Source organism: Phalacrocorax carbo, chromosome 4 (assembly GCF_963921805.1).
Source record: "Phalacrocorax carbo chromosome 4, bPhaCar2.1, whole genome shotgun sequence".
Taxonomy (NCBI): Eukaryota; Metazoa; Chordata; class Aves; order Suliformes; family Phalacrocoracidae; genus Phalacrocorax; species Phalacrocorax carbo.
In genome coordinates this window covers 84,458,902-84,476,932 of record NC_087516.1, presented here as the reverse complement: position 1 = coordinate 84,476,932, position 18,031 = coordinate 84,458,902, and the positions used below count along the sequence as shown (strand labels likewise).

Here is an 18,031-nt window from a genome sequence, read left to right as displayed (position 1 = left end):
TTAATTCCTTGCTTTGCTTCCACGCACAGCTTTTGCTTTACCTATTAAACAGTCTTGATCTCAACCCATGATTTTTCTCACTTTTACCCTTCCAGCTCTCTCCCCCAGCCCACTGAGGGTGGAGCGAGCAAGCAGCTCCCTGGTGCAGAGTTGCCAGCTGGGGCTAAACCACGGCACGTGCTTGTCCGCGTTTGGCAGGGAAGGGACCGTCCGTCGCCTGGCTACTGGAGCGACGGGCTGCTGGGCAGAGGGGGAGGCCACCAAAGGTGAGGAGCAGGGCACAGGACAGTAGGAAGAGAGAAGAGAAGAGCGGCAGCCGGCTGGACGGGGGCGGGGGGGCGTGTGTGCGTGTAGTGAGAAGGCACGAGGCAGGGAACAGGACGGCCAGAGAAGGACAGGGAGCCTGACGGAGGTGGAGATACAAGCAGCAGAGAGAGGGGAAGAGAGGCAGCAGAGAGAGGGGAAGAGAGGCAGCAGAGAGAGGGGAAGAGAGGCAGCAGAGAGAGGGGAAGAGCAGGACACAGACCAACAAAGAAGGAAGAGGAGCAGGCTGGAGACGCACAAAGAACCTGGGGCAGGCAGCACGACAGCGAGGGAGGAAAGAAGAATAGGGGCAGGAAGCTGGACCGAGCGCGATGGAGACAGACAAGACAAGCGACAAGAACAGGGCAGAGAGGGAAGAATGAAGCCACGGGGACAGGGAGCCGAGACAGCCAACAACGGAGGGAAGGGGCCGGGGAGGGAACACCACAAAACAAACCATGGGGCTACGTGGTACAGAGCATGAGAAGGCAGAGAATTAAGAATTAGGGACAGGGAGCCAGAAAAACAACAACAAAAAAACACCCAAAACAAAGGGAGATGGGGAGCAAAAGGAATCGCAATGCGTACAGAAAGGAGAGAGAAACAATTCTAAAACAGGGTCATGGGGAAGCCAGAGACAGCAAGATGGAGAAAGGACAAAAGCTACAGGCTACAGGGCAGAGAGGGAAGAATTAATGAATAGACACAGAGAGCTGGGCAGAAAGAGATGGAGAAAGGCTGAAGATCACACGGCCAACAGGGAAGAGAGAAGAGAGGGAGGAATTTTCAAAACAGGGGCAAGAAGCCAGAGAGAGGGAGAGAGGCGCAACAATAAAATGGGGACAAGCCACAGGGCGGCGAGGAGGGAATCGATGAATAAGAACAGGAGACCAAAGAGAACACAATGTAGAATGGAGAAAAGGAACAGCAGCCTACAGGGAAGGAGGAATTAAAGATCAGGCACTGGGAGGCAGACAGAGACACATGAAGAAACAAGTAGGAAAAAAAAAAAAACAAACCACACAACGGCAATGGGCTACAAAGACAGACAGAGAGGGAAGAAATAAAACATAGCAGCAAGGAGCTGGACAGAGAGAGATGAGGACAAACAAACAGCACGGGTCTACGTGACAGAGAACGTGGAATTAGAACACAGAGAGGGGGAGCCGGACAGAGAGAGAGGCCGAGAGAAAAATCTAGACGGGCTACGGCGGGCAGAGGCAGGAATTAAAACCTAGGGACAGGGAGCTGGACAGAGAGAGACGGAGATCACAGGGAACAGCGGCGGGTGCAGGAAGAACAGGAATTCGAGAATAGGGAAAGGGAGCTGGACAGAGAAGAACTCAGAAAGGCAAGAACAGTAGCAGGGTACAGAGCAGAGCAGACGAACTAAAAAGCGCGGCGGGAGCGTTGAGGCAGACAGAGAGAGATTAAGAAAAAAGTCACGGGCTACGTGGCAAAGCAGGAGGAACTCAGAAACGGGGATGGCAACCAAGGGAGAGTGAGCTGGTGAAGGATAACGGGTATTCAAAGTGAGGGACGGGGAGCTGGGAAAAGCGAGGCAGAGAAAAACAGGATCACAGAGAGAATCACACAAAGCCAAAAAAGAAGAAACTGAACAACAGGAACAGGTGTAACCAAAGCGATGAAGTCAACCAACCAGAGACGGTGTTCCATTACGGGAACACGGAGCGTACGAATCAGCGCATCTGTCGATCTGCATTTTAGTCCCTAGGCGATCGTTAATGTCAGCAGAACAACAGACAACGTGCTTCTGTCAGAAAAGGATGACAAAACGCGGTTTCGTGTAGCGCACTGAGAAAACTAGCCAAGACTGCCAAGATTAAGAGCCAAGAAGGTAAAAGGCAATTCTGGCAGGGGGAGATCGCGACCACCGACTCACGGACCACCACCGAGCCTGCGCAGTGATTTACATACGGAACGAGCCAGTTTGTACCGATCAGTAGACAGGACGATAATGAATATGTATGAATACGTAAAATTTTGATCTACAAATTCTACGGGAAAGGTGTGTGAGGTACGCACGCCAGGAGGAGCAATCCCCCGTGCATCCGGCGCCGTGAATAAAGAACGCCTGCTCTTTAATACTAAATCGGCGTTGAGGAGTTGTTTCCGATTTTACCGCGTTTTTCGGTAACACACGGAGTCAGACCAAGAGGGCCAGAGAAAGACAAAATACCGACAGGCTACAGGACAGAGCAGGAGGAATAAAAAAATAAAAACGGAGCCAGAGCCAGGCAGAGAGAGGCGGAGAAAAAACAAGTAGCCACAGGCTACAGGACAGAGAGAGGGAGGACCAAAAAGACGGGGAGGCAGGGAGCCACTCAGAGCAAGATGGAGAAAGAAGGGGCGGGGGGGCGCCAAAAAAAAAAAAAAAAACATTTTGCAGCAGGTAAGGAAAGAGAGGGGGCCAGGGGAGAGACAGGGAGGGCCCAGGATGCACAAGAGAGGCAACGGGGCCCCAGTGGCCCAGGACTCACCGCGACTCTCGCTCTCAGCGCTGCTGGCACAATTTAGCCGTTCAGATGCTTCTTTCCCCTCCTCTCCGCCCTGCCTCTTCTGCAGCTCCAGACTCTAGGCCGTCCTGCACCTAAAGAGGATACACGGGTGTCTTACCGCTCTTACGAGATGAGGCTTCCTAGGCACGTGGCCTAGCTCGCTCGTGCACTACACGCCCGTACCCAACTCCCGGTTACGCGTACAGACCCTGCGGTGCACGTTGGTGGCCTGGCCCGCTGCGGGCTACGAAGGGGGATCCTCCCTCCCTCACCTGCAGGGACAGGCTCTCTCTTGCCTGCGGCAGGAAGGCAGCTGGCAGCCAGAGCGCCTTCAGTTTCTTCTGCTTTACCTTTCGTTGGCGTCTCCAGCTTCAGCCGAGGCAGCTCCTGTCCACAGCCGGGAAGGGCTCTGTGTGTCCCTTTTCGCCCCCGCGCTGCGAGGATGGCAACGCCGGGCAGAGAGAAGCCACGCAAGCCTGAGACGGCCGCAGTCAACGGCATCCCCGGGGGAAGGACAGACAACCACGTCCTCAGCACGGTCTCTGCGAGAGGGAAAGAAGAAACAGCGACCGTCATTACCGTCGATCGACCCTGGCCAAAGCCCCTCCTTGCGCAGGGGCTTCTGGACACACCGCCCCTTCCCCGCGCTACTGCTAAGGGCCCCTGCGCCGAGGGGGAATCCAGTGCGCTCGAGGGCCGGCTCGCTGCCTTCACGACAGGGCCTGGGGGCGGCCAAGGGCTACGCAGCACGCTTCAGGGGAGGTGCCGGGGCTGCGGGCAGGCGCACGGGGCAAGGGGGGGGCCAGGGGAGGCTGAGCGGGAGCTCCGGTGAGCCGGGGAGGCGGCGGCCATCGTCTGCGCCCTGGGCAGGGGGAAAAGGTCCTCCTCCTTTCCCTCTTCCCTTCTGTCAGCTCCCGGGGAACTCACCGCTTCTCGGGGAGCGGCCGCACCTGGAAGCCCCCAGAAATCAACACGAATCCAACCCCAAAAATACACCGCGCCTACCGTACGCGGCACGGCCGCCCGGCACCCGAGCGCCGGAACACCGCGCCTCCCGCCACGCCCCGGCGAGCCACGTGACAGGGCCGGCAGCCACTGCGCCAGGACTACAGCTCCCGGCACGCTCTGCGCCACAACACGGCCGCCCGGCAGCCCCCCGCCACAAGGACTACAGCTCCCGCCATGCTCTGCGCCACAACACGGCCGCCCGGCAGCCCCCAGCCACAAGGACTACAGCTCCCGGCATGCTCTGCGCCACAACATGGCCGCCCGCCCAGCCGGCAGACACACCACCACAGCTCCCGGCCCGCCGCGAGCCCGCCCTCCCCGCTCTCTCACCCTGCGGGGCACCGTCCCTCCCGCCGATGCACCCGGAAGCCCCACCGAGCCCTCAGCACAGCCTCGCTCTCCCCACCGCCCGCTCCGACCCGCCGCTGCCCCGCCGCAGCCCTCCTCGGGGCTTGACCCGGCACGCAGCGGCCCACCACCCAGCCCCCGCTCACCTCCTCCCTCGCTACACTCGCAGCCCGCTGACGCTCGGCCACAGCTCCGCTCCGCTCCGCCCTCGGCTCACACTGGCCCCCCGGAGCAGGGCACCACCCCTTTTCCAGGGAGGAGCCGGCACCGCCAGCCCCACTGCCCGCACCTGGGGCTCCTCCAGCCAGACCCCGCCCACAGCTGAGGCGCAGCAGCAACGGGGGGCCCCCTCCCCTCACCCCCACAGTGCACCACCTCCTCCCCTGGGCTCCGTCACAGCCCCTTGCCCCACGCCAAGGGAGCGCAAACGCAGCCCTCAGGCCAAAGGAGAGGGCAGGTGTTTGTGCAGGCGCGCACGTAACAAGTCCCAGGAGCGATTCGTGGCTCAGGGTCCCCAACGCTCCCCCTGCCCCAAGGCCACCTCGGCCGCCGTTGCCGCAGCCGCACGGAGCTGGTGGTGGCTGGGATAGTGCTCATTTTCTCCACAGTAGCTAGGAAGGGATACGTTTTGGATTTATGCTCAAAACACCGTTAATAATGTAGAGATGTTTTGGTTCTTGCTGAGCACTGCTTCCACAGTCAGGGCCTCTTCTGGTTCTCTCAGTGCCCCACCAGCAAGTAGGCTGGGACAGCTGGGAAAGCTTTCCCAGCTAACTGACCAAAGGGATATTCCATACCATTTGACATCATGCTCAGCACACGCAGCTGGGGGAAGAAGGGGGAGTCCTTGGGGGGGGGGGGGGGCTACGGCATTTCTCTCCCTAAGTAACCATGACACATGACAGAGCCCTGCTTTCCCAGAGGTGGCTCAACACCTGCCCGCCGAAAAGGAGGAGTGAATTAATTCCTTGCTTTGCTTCCACGCACAGCTTTTGCTTTACCTATTAAACAGTCTTGATCTCAACCCATGATTTTTCTCACTTTTACCCTTCCAGCTCTCTCCCCCAGCCCACTGAGGGTGGAGCGAGCAAGCAGCTCCCTGGTGCAGAGTTGCCAGCTGGGGCTAAACCACGGCACGTGCTTGTCCGCGTTTGGCAGGGAAGGGACCGTCCGTCGCCTGGCTACTGGAGCGACGGGCTGCTGGGCAGAGGGGGAGGCCACCAAAGGTGAGGAGCAGGGCACAGGACAGTAGGAAGAGAGAAGAGAAGAGCGGCAGCCGGCTGGACGGGGGCGGGGGGGCGTGTGTGCGTGTAGTGAGAAGGCACGAGGCAGGGAACAGGACGGCCAGAGAAGGACAGGGAGCCTGACGGAGGTGGAGATACAAGCAGCAGAGAGAGGGGAAGAGAGGCAGCAGAGAGAGGGGAAGAGAGGCAGCAGAGAGAGGGGAAGAGAGGCAGCAGAGAGAGGGGAAGAGAGGCAGCAGAGAGAGGGGAAGAGAGGCAGCAGAGAGAGGGGAAGAGAGGCAGCAGAGAGAGGGGAAGAGCAGGACACAGACCAACAAAGAAGGAAGAGGAGCAGGCTGGAGACGCACAAAGAACCTGGGGCAGGCAGCACGACAGCGAGGGAGGAAAGAAGAATAGGGGCAGGAAGCTGGACCGAGCGCGATGGAGACAGACAAGACAAGCGACAAGAACAGGGCAGAGAGGGAAGAATGAAGCCACGGGGACAGGGAGCCGAGACAGCCAACAACGGAGGGAAGGGGCCGGGGAGGGAACACCACAAAACAAACCATGGGGCTACGTGGTACAGAGCATGAGAAGGCAGAGAATTAAGAATTAGGGACAGGGAGCCAGAAAAACAACAACAAAAAAACACCCAAAACAAAGGGAGATGGGGAGCAAAAGGAATCGCAATGCGTACAGAAAGGAGGGAGAAACAATTCTAAAACAGGGTCATGGGGAAGCCAGAGACAGCAAGATGGAGAAAGGACAAAAGCTACAGGCTACAGGGCAGAGAGGGAAGAATTAATGAATAGACACAGAGAGCTGGGCAGAAAGAGATGGAGAAAGGCTGAAGATCACACGGCCAACAGGGAAGAGAGAAGAGAGGGAGGAATTTTCAAAACAGGGGCAAGAAGCCAGAGAGAGGGAGAGAGGCGCAACAATAAAATGGGGACAGGCCACAGGGCGGCGAGGAGGGAATCGATGAATAAGAACAGGAGACCAAAGAGAACACAATGTAGAATGGAGAAAAGGAACAGCAGCCTACAGGGAAGGAGGAATTAAAGATCAGGCACTGGGAGGCAGACAGAGACACATGAAGAAACAAGTAGGAAAAAAAAAAAAACAAACCACACAACGGCAATGGGCTACAAAGACAGACAGAGAGGGAAGAAATAAAACATAGCAGCAAGGAGCTGGACAGAGAGAGATGAGGACAAACAAACAGCACGGGTCTACGTGACAGAGAACGTGGAATTAGAACACAGAGAGGGGGAGCCGGACAGAGAGAGAGGCCGAGAGAAAAATCTAGACGGGCTACGGCGGGCAGAGGCAGGAATTAAAACCTAGGGACAGGGAGCTGGACAGAGAGAGACGGAGATCACAGGGAACAGCGGCGGGTGCAGGAAGAACAGGAATTCGAGAATAGGGAAAGGGAGCTGGACAGAGAAGAACTCAGAAAGGCAAGAACAGTAGCAGGGTACAGAGCAGAGCAGACGAACTAAAAAGCGCGGCGGGAGCGTTGAGGCAGACAGAGAGAGATTAAGAAAAAAGTCACGGGCTACGTGGCAAAGCAGGAGGAACTCAGAAACGGGGATGGCAACCAAGGGAGAGTGAGCTGGTGAAGGATAACGGGTATTCAAAGTGAGGGACGGGGAGCTGGGAAAAGCGAGGCAGAGAAAAACAGGATCACAGAGAGAATCACACAAAGCCAAAAAAGAAGAAACTGAACAACAGGAACAGGTGTAACCAAAGCGATGAAGTCAACCAACCAGAGACGGTGTTCCATTACGGGAACACGGAGCGTACGAATCAGCGCATCTGTCGATCTGCATTTTAGTCCCTAGGCGATCGTTAATGTCAGCAGAACAACAGACAACGTGCTTCTGTCAGAAAAGGATGACAAAACGCGGTTTCGTGTAGCGCACTGAGAAAACTAGCCAAGACTGCCAAGATTAAGAGCCAAGAAGGTAAAAGGCAATTCTGGCAGGGGGAGATCGCGACCACCGACTCACGGACCACCACCGAGCCTGCGCAGTGATTTACATACGGAACGAGCCAGTTTGTACCGATCAGTAGACAGGACGATAATGAATATGTATGAATACGTAAAATTTTGATCTACAAATTCTACGGGAAAGGTGTGTGAGGTACGCACGCCAGGAGGAGCGATCCCCCGTGCATCTGGCGCCGTGAATAAAGAACGCCTGCTCTTTAATACTAGATTGGTGTTGAATAGATATTTCCGATTTTACCGCGTTTTTTGGTAACAGTTTTGGCACCCCAGATGGGAACCTGCTTTTGAATCTCGACGGATCCGCGGGACCGTGGGACCTGCAGCCAGCCCCAAGGAATTCTTGGGGAGAGCTTCCGATCCCCAGGCCAGAGAATTCTGAGAAAGATCCCCTGGACTGAAGTAAACAAGGCATTCGTTTAAGAAGAAACTTAGGTAGAGTAATATGTGGCGTTAGCTTCCCACATAGGATAGGATAGTGGGTTTGAGTCCCACAGGCCTGCCCATAAGGCGCGGCGAAAGCCACGCAGGGTTGGGGCCAAGAGGTACCTCGGTTGGTAAGTCTCTGCTAGGCGAAAGCCTGTGGAGCGGGACCCGAGGGTAGGGGGGTCTTCAACAGGGGGTTGAAGTCTCCAGGGATATCTAGCAGGGGGCTACAGATCCCAGTGGCGGATTCCCAGTGAGACCTCTAACGGGGGTTGGAGTCCCTCTGACTACTATTTGTGATAGTGCACTATCACAACTGCTAGTCGACTGGGAGATGGGAGCATTTCTGAGTAAGAAACCTATCCCACAGAGAACACCTTTGGGATGTACTTTGAAGCACTGGAAAGACATCGGGGGTGATGACCCACTAACTCGGAAACCATTAATTGAATATTGCAATCATTGGTGCCCAACGTATCAATTGGAAGGTGGGCACGAATGGCCAGAACAGGAGACATTGCAATATCATACCATCTTGCAATTAATGTTGTTTTGTAAAAAGGGAAGGCAAATGGGAAGAAGTGGCATATGTTGATTTGTTCTTTACACTGTGGAATCATCCAGAGTGGCAGAAACAGCGTGAGATATGTCCACAGGATTCTACGGCAATGTTTCTGAAAAGAGGAAAATGTGGTGAGAACTTGAAGTGTTGCTCTACTTGTGATACTGGATACTTCACTTGATGGAACTGACAAGAAAATAGTATTGAATACAGCCAGAAGGCAGGTGCAGGGAGCACATGCTAACAGGAATTTACAGAGAACAACGAATAAGAATTTTCCATCTACAAATCCCGAGTGGGACCCTAATCAGCCAGGACCCAGGGGAATGTTGACTAGATGTCAGAGACAGATTTTATTTGGAGTAAGACATGCAATGCCAAAAGCCATAAATTTTGACCCATTTATTAAGTGAGACAAGAATTAAAGGAGTCCCCCCCTTCAGCCTTTATGGAAAGGCTGAAGGTGACCACCAGAAAATATACTCATTTGAACCCAGAAAAAAACAGAAAAAGCAATTCAGTTGGTCTCTATATTCATAAGACAATCAGCCCCAGATGGGGGGGAGGGGGGGGGGGAGTAAAAAAACCTTCAGAAACTAGAAGAACCTGAATCCAGAGATCTGGGTAAAATGCTTGAAGTAGCTTGGCATGAAGGAGACCAGAGGAATCAACCCTAGCTGAACACCTGGTTACACTGAAGCTAGGGAATGAAGAAATAGAATTTTTGGTAGATACGGGAGCCACTTCTTTGGTATTGAATACACGTAAAGAGAAAGTTGATCATAAACCAGTAGGTGTTGTTAGTGCGACAGGGCAAAGAAAAATTAGCCTTTCTTAGAGCCATTAAAGTTTAAATTGGAGAAGCAATGGGCAACTCACCGGTTTCTGTATATGCCTGAATGTCCACTGCCTCTGTTATGATGAGATCTATTAAGTAAATTAGATGCTCAAGTAACTTTTAAAGATGGAGAGATTAAATTACTAATACCAGAACAGAATCAAAAGCCACAGAGGCGAGAGCGTTTATGTTACAGGATTCCTCCAGGGAGGAACAGGTTCCCGAAGAAGTGGAAAACGTAGTAATTCCTTTGGTTTGAGCGAGCGGAGCTCCGGAGCGACCTAAGCGGGCAGAGCCGGTAAAAGTAACCTTAAAGCCTGGAGCCAAGCCGGTAAGACAAAAACAATACCGTATTAAGCGAGAGGCTCGAAAAGGATTAGAGAAGTTAATTATAAATTTTTTTCAGAATATGAGCTCTTAATAGAATGTGAATCAGAATATAGTACTCCTGTGCCGCCAGTAAAGAAATCTAGAGGCAAAGAGTATTAGCTGGTTCACGATTTAAGGGCTATATCTCAGGTGGTCCAAGATCTACATCCGGTAGTAGCTAATCCATACACTTTACTGACCTCTTTTAAAGGAGGAGCATAAATGGTTTACTGTACTAGATTTGAAGGATGCCTTCTTTTGCATACCTCCAGGCATAAAAAGTCAAAGCCTATTTGCTTTGGAATGGGAAAGCCCCACCACAGAATGGAAGACACAGCTAACATGGACCGTACTTCCACAAGGATTTAAAATTAGTCCTACGATATTTGGGACTCAGCTGGCAAGAAAAAAAATTAGAAATATAGAAATGTATAGAAAAAACAGAACCCAGGGAGAGGCATATTGTTACAGAATGCAGACGACATTCTGATAGTGGCAGAAAGTAAAGAATAATGTTTTGAAATTTTTAAATTTTCTGGGCCAAGGAAGATGCGGAGTTTCCAGAAACAAAACCCAAATAGGAGAAGCAACAGCCATTTATTTAGGATTCGAAATATCTCAGAGACAAAGACAATTAGAAAGTGAAAAGAAAGAAACTATTTGTCAAATTCCCGAACCTAGCGGCCCGAAGGAACTGAGAGCTTTTCTGAAAATAGTGAAATAGCGTCAGCTCTGGATTCTGAACTACAGACTGTATGTAAAACCATTATATGAGGCACTGAAAGAATCAAAGGATAAATATTTAACCTGGACGCCCGGATGCCAAACGGCATTCAAAGAACTGAAAAGAGCCTCAGTGATGGCCCCTGCATTAGGCCTACCCGATTTCGCTAAACCTTTTGAGTTGTTTGTCCACGAAAGACAACATTTAGCCCTTGGAGTGCTGACACAGCGACTGGGAACCTGGAAGAGACCCGTGGGCTACTTCTCCAAACAACTCGACCACGTGAGTAAAAGATGGCCTGGATGTTTACGGGCAGTAGCAACAGCAGCGCTGCCGATCCAGGAAGCCCCAAAGTTAACAATGGGACAAAAGATGACAGTATGTGTCCCGCACATAGCGGTGACTGTTTTAGAACAAAAGGGGGGTCGTTGGCTATCCCTTAGCAGAATGTTGAAATATCAAGTTGTTCTGTTAGAACAAGACCATGTGGAATCGAAGACTACTGCTATACTGAATCCTGTATGTTTTTAACAACAGAAAACCTTACGGACAATTTCGAACACGATCGCTTGCTAACTATTGAACAAGTCTATTCCAGCAGACCAGGCCTGAGACACAAACCTCTGGGAAAATCCTGATCTGGAGTTGTTTACAGATGGAAGCAGCTCTGGGCGAGAAGAGAATGGCCGGATATGCTGTCGTTATCACCGCCGAGGGAATGGAGTCAGGGGTGCTGCCTGCAAACACCTCAGCACAGAAAGCAGTATTGGTAGCGTTGAAGCGAGCTCTGCGAATGGCAGAAGGACGAAGGATAAATATCTAGACTGATTCCAAACATGCATTTGGTGTGATCCACGATCATGGAGCTACTGGGAAGGAAAAAGGACTGCCATCAGCCCAAGAATCATTGATACAGCATAAAGAAGACATTCTCCAACTTCCGGAAGACGTGCAGAAACCAAAAGAAGTGGCGGTAAAGCGTTGCAAAGCTCATCGATTCGGCCAGACGGCTGTAAACATAAGCAAACGATTGACAGATAAAGCTGCAAAGAGGACTGCAGAGCAAGGTATCCTTGCACTAGTACCAGTAAAACAGATCGGAATTCCAAAGTTGAAACCGAGATTATTATAATAAATTGGATGAGCAATTAGCAGAACAATTGGAAGCATCGCAAAACACAGAGATGGTAGGTAACACCAGAAAAACAAGTAATAATAATAACAACCCCACAAGTTATGACAGAACTTGCAAAAGAAAAGCATGAGCAAACACATTAGGGTGTAGATGCTACGGTTTTGAGTTTAAAAGCATCTGTAGCGTGTGTAGGCATGACAAGAACAGTTAAACCCATGGTAGCTAAGTGTCCAATCTGTCCTAGAAATAATCCCCTGAACCAAAGGAAACCACCTTTAGGAGTAACAAAACAAAAAATTCTCCCGGAAATTATTAGCAAATTAAGTTTTCTGAGTTACCCAGACAAAATAGATATAGCAGTATTTGTTAGTGCTGATGGACAAATTTTCTAGTTGGCCAGAAGCTTTCTCGTGCTGCACCAAAGCAGCTAGAGTAGTAGTTAAGATGTTGCTGAAAGAAATAATACCAAGATTTAGAGTGCCAACAGGAATGTCCTCTGAGAGAGGACCACATTTTTTTGCAGAGGTAGTTCAACAAATTAATAAAATTTTGGGTATAAAATGGAACCTGCATATGCCCTAGAGACCACAATCAAGTGAAAATTTTGAGAAGATGAACCAAACACTGAACTGACATAGTGGAATATTATTGATCTAAGATGGAAGTATTGAGAAAATGATTATTTCAAAACTTCCAAAGGGGGGAAATGTAACCAAAGCGATGAAATCAACCAACCAGAGACGGTGTTCCATTACGGGAACACGGAGCGTACGAATCAGCGCATCTGTCGATCTGCATTTTAGTCCCTAGGCGATCGTTAATGTCAGCAGAACAACAGACAACGTGCTTCTGTCAGAAAAGGATGACAAAACGCGGTTTCGTGTAGCGCACTGAGAAAACTAGCCAAGACTGCCAAGATTAAGAGCCAAGAAGGTAAAAGGCAATTCTGGCAGGGCGAGATTGCGACCACCGACTCACGGACCACCACCGAGCCTGCGCAGCGATTTACATACGGAACGAGCCAGTTTGTACCGATCAGTAGACAGGACGATAATGAATATGTATGAATACGTAAAATTTTGATCTACAAATTCTACGGGAAAGGTGTGTGAGGTACGCACGCCAGGAGGAGCGATCCCCCGTGCATCCGGCGCCGTGAATAAAGAACGCCTGCTCTTTAATACTAGATTGGTGTTGAATAGATATTTCCGATTTTACCGCGTTTTTCGGTAACACACGGAGTCAGACCAAGAGGGCCAGAGAAAGACACAATACCGACAGGCTACAGGACAGAGCAGGAGGAATAAAAAAATAAAAACGGAGCCAGAGCCAGGCAGAGAGAGGCGGAGAAAGAACAAGTAGCCACAGGCTACAGGACAGAGAGAGGGAGGCCTGAAAAGACGGGGAGGCAGGGAGCCACTCAGAGCGAGATGGAGAAAGAAGGGGCGGGGGGGCGCCAAAAAAAAAAAAAAAACCATTTTGCAGCAGGTAAGGAAAGAGAGGGGGCCAGGGGAGAGACAGGGAGGGCCCAGGACGCACAAGAGAGGCAACGGGGCCCCAGTGGCCCAGGACTCACCGCGACTCTCGCTCTCAGCGCTGCTGGCACAATTTAGCCGTTCAGATGCTTCTTTCCCCTCCTCTCCGCCCTGCCTCTTCTGCAGCTCCAGACTCTAGGCCGTCCTGCACCTGAAGAGAATACAAGGGTGTCTCACAGCTCTTACGAGATGAGGCTTCCTAGGCACGTAGCCTAGCTCGCTCGTGCCGGAGCTGGGGGCAGGAGCACGGGGCAAGGGGGGCCAGGGGAGGCTGAGGGGGAGCTCTGGTGAGCTGGGGAGTCGGCTATCTTCTGCACCCTGGGCAGGGGGAAAAGGTCATCCTCCTCCTCCTCCTTTCCCTCTTCCCTTCTATCAGCTCCCGGGTAACTCCTGGGGCTGCCCTCACCCGCTCGCCTTTAGCATACCAGAAGCCTGCCTCGGCAGGTCGTTTGAAGCTTCCCATCCCACCAGCCCCGGTAGTGCAGGCACACAAGGAGACACCCCGGCACCCACCAAAGGGGCTCGCTCACCTCACCGGCAGCCCTAGGCCTCACCCGACACAGGGAATCGTGTCCGACACACCACCACGCTGCAGCAGGAGCGGAGGAGGCCTTTCCTTACCAGGAAGCAGCAACGAGCACGGCGGCATCACCTCGCAGGCACCGCAGCATCGCAGGGCTGTCACCTGCGGAGAGAGCAATGCGGATCACAGGGACGCCACCGTGCGTGCGCGGCTCCCGGGCTCAGTACCCAACTCTGGTCGCTGGGCAGCAGCATTATCTGAATTACTCTTCTCGATTAATACCATCCAGAAACCGTAACTTGGCTGCATCCACAGAGCTTCTATTCCTCTGCACCTTTCCGCCTCGCAGCCCCAGCAGCACTGTTCATTGCCTCTGCACCAAACAGCAAAGCGTCTCGAGCATTTCAGTCCTTTCCTCTCGACTGCTTAAAAAAATCTGGTGCTTGCTACTGTCCATGCCACTGCCCGCCCCCCCCATGCCCGAGGGAGGAGAAGCAGCACAGCAAACCTGGGGAACAAGGTTGGGTCCCCCACCCCCGCAGAATAAGCCCCAGGAACTGCTTGTAGGCATGTGGCATCAGGGTTGTGATAGGGTTTTGTTTTGGTTTTCTTTTTTTTCCCCTGCCTTCTTTACATAATGTAATAATTGGGGTTGCTTTTCCAAACTACTGAGTTCTGTGGGGACTTTTTGTGCTTTTACCCTACAAAAAATGGTCATTTTCACTTTCGGTTTTGTGCATGAGAATGGTTGGTGGGTTCTTTTAGGTGGTTGTTCCTTCCCCACCACCACCCTTTTTTTCCTTTCCAGCTGCACAAATCCAGCTGAGTTGGCTTTCCCAGAAGCCCCAAGTTGTTTTCTTTCCACCAGAATTCTTCCTGTATTTTCACCCCCCATTGCAGACCCAGAGTCAGGGGGTTTGAGGTATTTTTGTGCCCAGGCAGCAGCTCCCAGGCTGCATAAGCAGCCCCACAGGGGGAAGTCCCCGTTTGAGGGAATCGGCCCCAAATTGGGATGGGAAAGTGAAGACAAGGGAAAAAAAATCCTGAATAACCTGAAAAAGAACACCTACTCCAGCCCACCAAGCACCCGTCACCTTGCCTGACTCACCTCCAGGGCCCAGATCACGCTCGGCTCATCACTTAGTGCCCTCAGATCACAAAAAAAAAAAAGAGTAAAACCCATAATGGAGCCCTATAGCCATCAGTCACATCTTCCCTCCAGTACTACACACAGACTCACCTTCTTACAGCGCTCCCCTGGGCTCTCCTCCGTTGCCCTGCACGACTCATCCATCTGCACCTGGAAAAACAGTGTTACTGAACAAGTCACCTGGAGGCACAGCAACAGCTTAACCATTCCACAGCTCTTGCGCCCACGTAGGAATACCGTCTAGAGCCCAACTACAGCCTGCCGTTAAAGGAAATGCGTTAAATCAAACGTTAAGCCCTCGCACGTACAAGCCGGAACAGCAAACACACGGCACGCTCGCGCACCCAGGGCGCAGCCCGACGGAGGTCCACGCGCACCTCGCCGGTCTGATGCGGAGCCGCCCAGCATCCCTGCGAGCACAGCTGCAGGCGCAACAGCAGTGTCACCTACACCCATCTCAGCGCGCAGCGCTTCTGAAGCTTTAAGCTGAAAGCCCTACCTTGACCCTTGGCCACACTAGAAGCGAGCCGTGGCTAGGACTCCACAGAAACACAGCAACACAAATTGCACACCCACAGCGGCGACAGCCTTGCAACTATTTAGACCAGGAACAACAGAGAAAAGTAAAACAGCTTCATCACCCGCACGGGAAAAGCAGCAGACGGAGACAAAGGGTCAGCATTCACAGCCCTTACAGAACACAGGCGTTCTCTCTCCTTCCACTCCTAAACCCATCCCCACTTAGGTCTAAATATCGCAGCCCTGCTGGGGCAATATCGAGAGCGGGGAACAAGAGCCCTGCCGCCGGCCGTTTGTGCGGCAGGACACAAAAGCAGAGGGACATGTTTTGCCACACACAACCCTGAATCTCCTGAAAATTTATGTTTACCAAAAATAGCCATTTGGAACATATTCCCAAAAACATTCGGCAATGAAACGCTTACGTGTTTGACACCCGCACATTTTTGGGGAACTTGCTATTTGCTTCCTGGTTTTGCTGGTCTTCCCTCAGAAGTTCTACCTGCAGCCAAGTTATTCCCACCCGCCCGACCGGTTCAAGCGTTCACCTTCCTGGTATTATCAGCACATTGACACAGGCGAGGAACTTAACTGCTCTTCTAAAACTATCCAAATGACAATTACAGCCCTGAAAGAGGAGTGGAAGAGAAGAAAAGGAGAGATCAGGCAGCAAAAATGCCCTGCAGGCTGCTGCCAGCCAACACTGCACTCTTTTGTTAAAGCCACCCCGCCCCCCCAAACGCAAAAATAAACCCCATGACTTTGTGGAGTGCGGTTTTTTCTTCTTTTCAGCAGTCCTTCTGGAGCTCATCCCTGTCTCAGCATCTTGTCTTGTCAGAGCATGAAGATGCAGATGATCTGTATCCCGATGACATCTGCATGGGATGAATACATTTTCAGAAAACGCCCGACTGAGCCATTTGCCACAGTCACGAGACTCACGACATGACACACGAGGTGGGCCCAGAGTTTTAAGGCAAAAATACCTCCCCCGCCCCCCACCCGAGATCTTTCAGGCTCCAGACCTGCCATCTCCCCGCACCAAACCTCCCCGGCCAAAGGGTTTCAGGTGGCCCAAAACACAGTACACAGAAAATAAACGGGGAAAGCCCTACATTGTGCAAAAGCGAACGATGCCCGACCAGGGCTTCTCTGCGGGGCCCGGGCTCGGCACGGAGCCCCCCCCCGGCACGAGCACGGGCCCGGGCCGGTCACGGAGCCCCCCCCCGCCCGGCCCCGGGCCCGGCACGGAGGAGCCAGCCCCCCCCTCCCCCGCCCGGCCCCGGGCCCGGCACGGAGGAGCCAGCCCCCCCCTCCCCCGCCCGGCCCCGGGCCCGGCACGGAGGAGCCAGCCCCCCCCTCCCCCGCCCGGCCCCGGGCCCGGCACGGAGGAGCCAGCCCCCCCCTCCCCCGCCCGGCCCCGGGCCCGGCACGGAGGAGCCAGCCCCCCCCTCCCCCGCCCGGCCCCGGGCCCGGCACGGAGGAGCCAGCCCCCCCCCTCCCCCGCCCGGCCCCGGGCCCGGCACGGAGGAGCCAGCCCCCCCCTCCCCCGCCCGGCCCCGGGCCCGGCACGGAGGAGCCAGCCCCCCCCTCCCCCGCCCGGCCCCGGGGCCGGCACGGAGGAGCCAGCCCCCCCCTCCCCCGCCCGGCCCCGGGGCCGGCACGGAGGAGCCAGCCCCCCCCTCACCCGCCCGGCCCCGGGCCCGGCGCGACGGAGGCGTCCCCCGCCCCGCCCGGCCCCGGGCCCGGCGCGACGGAGGCGTCCCCCGCCCCGCCCGGCCCCGGGCCCGGCCCAGACCCGGCGCGACGGAGCCCCCCCCCCGCCCGGCCCAGGGTCGGGCCCGCACGGAGCCCCCCCCACCCCCGGCCCACAAGGAGCCCCCACCGCTGCCCGAACTCACCCACCAGCGCTCTCCGGCCCCCGGCTACGGCCGCGCTGCTCTCTCAGGCGGCTGCCGCAGACGAGGATCGGGAGCCGCCAGGCCTCCAGGAGTCCCGAGGGGATGCCGGCCACCGCAGGGGATGGCTGCCTGCGGCCGGACTGCCGCGGCGCTCCCCGCCCAGCTCCGAGCAGTCTCCGCCGGCCACGGGCTTCCCACGCCGGGCCGCAGAGGGGCCCCGGCACCGCAAAGAGACCCCTCGCGACCCGGCCGCCCCACGCACCTCTCCCACCTCCGCTCCGCCGCGCACGCGCCACCGGAAGCCCGGGCCCCGCGGGGCGGCCCTTAGAGGGCGGCCGGAAGGACCGGCCCCCACCGGCCCCGCCCCCGCGCCGGACCGCCCCCGCGCCCAGCCGGTGAGCGCCAGCGCCCCCTGCTGGCCGGGCCGCGCTCAGCTCGCGAGGGCGCCGAGGGCCGGGCGGGGCGGGACGCGCCGGCTCGGGGCCGGCTCCTTTCGGGGCGAGCGGGCGAGCGAGAGACCCCTGCGGGCCCCGGTCACGGCCGGGCAGAGCCGCGCGCCCTCCGGGAGCGGCTGAACGGGGCTGCCGCTCGTGACACGTACCGAGCCGTCCGCGACGGGAGCGAGCAGAGGAGGAAGGGGCCGGCGGCCGCGGGGCCCTGCCCGCAGGCACGGGGGGGGGGTGCGGGCTGGGGCCCGTGGGGCCGCCCTGCTGGGCCGCTGCCCTGCGCCGCACCGCGCTGGGGGCTGGGGCCCGACCGGCGCCGGGGGACCGGGGGCAGCCACGAGCAGGGGGCCTGAGCTTAGCCACGGCCTGCAAAACACCCCGCAGCGTGAGACGCTGCGAGGCCAAGGTGGTCCTTGGCAATGGGGGCGCCTGGGCTCGGCCTCCGCCGTACCCGTCCTGGGTCTGCGTGGCGTTCCAGGGGAACGGTGTTC

The 18,031-nt window shown here is 55.2% G+C and overlaps 1 long non-coding RNA gene across 2 annotated transcripts; it reads right to left on the bottom strand.

Moving 5' to 3' along the window:
- Positions 1 to 3,024: 3,024 nt before the first annotated feature.
- LOC135313218 (uncharacterized) lies at positions 3,025 to 15,304 on the bottom strand. Of its 2 annotated transcripts, none has more exons than XR_010372862.1 (3): positions 14,765 to 15,304; positions 13,532 to 13,686; positions 3,025 to 3,364 (listed from the first exon to the last, which is right to left on the bottom strand). It is a non-coding gene; the product is annotated as an uncharacterized LOC135313218 (long non-coding RNA). The 2 variants fall into 2 exon arrangements; XR_010372863.1 differs by having other exon boundaries at positions 13,623 to 13,686.
- Positions 15,305 to 18,031: the final 2,727 nt, after the last annotated feature.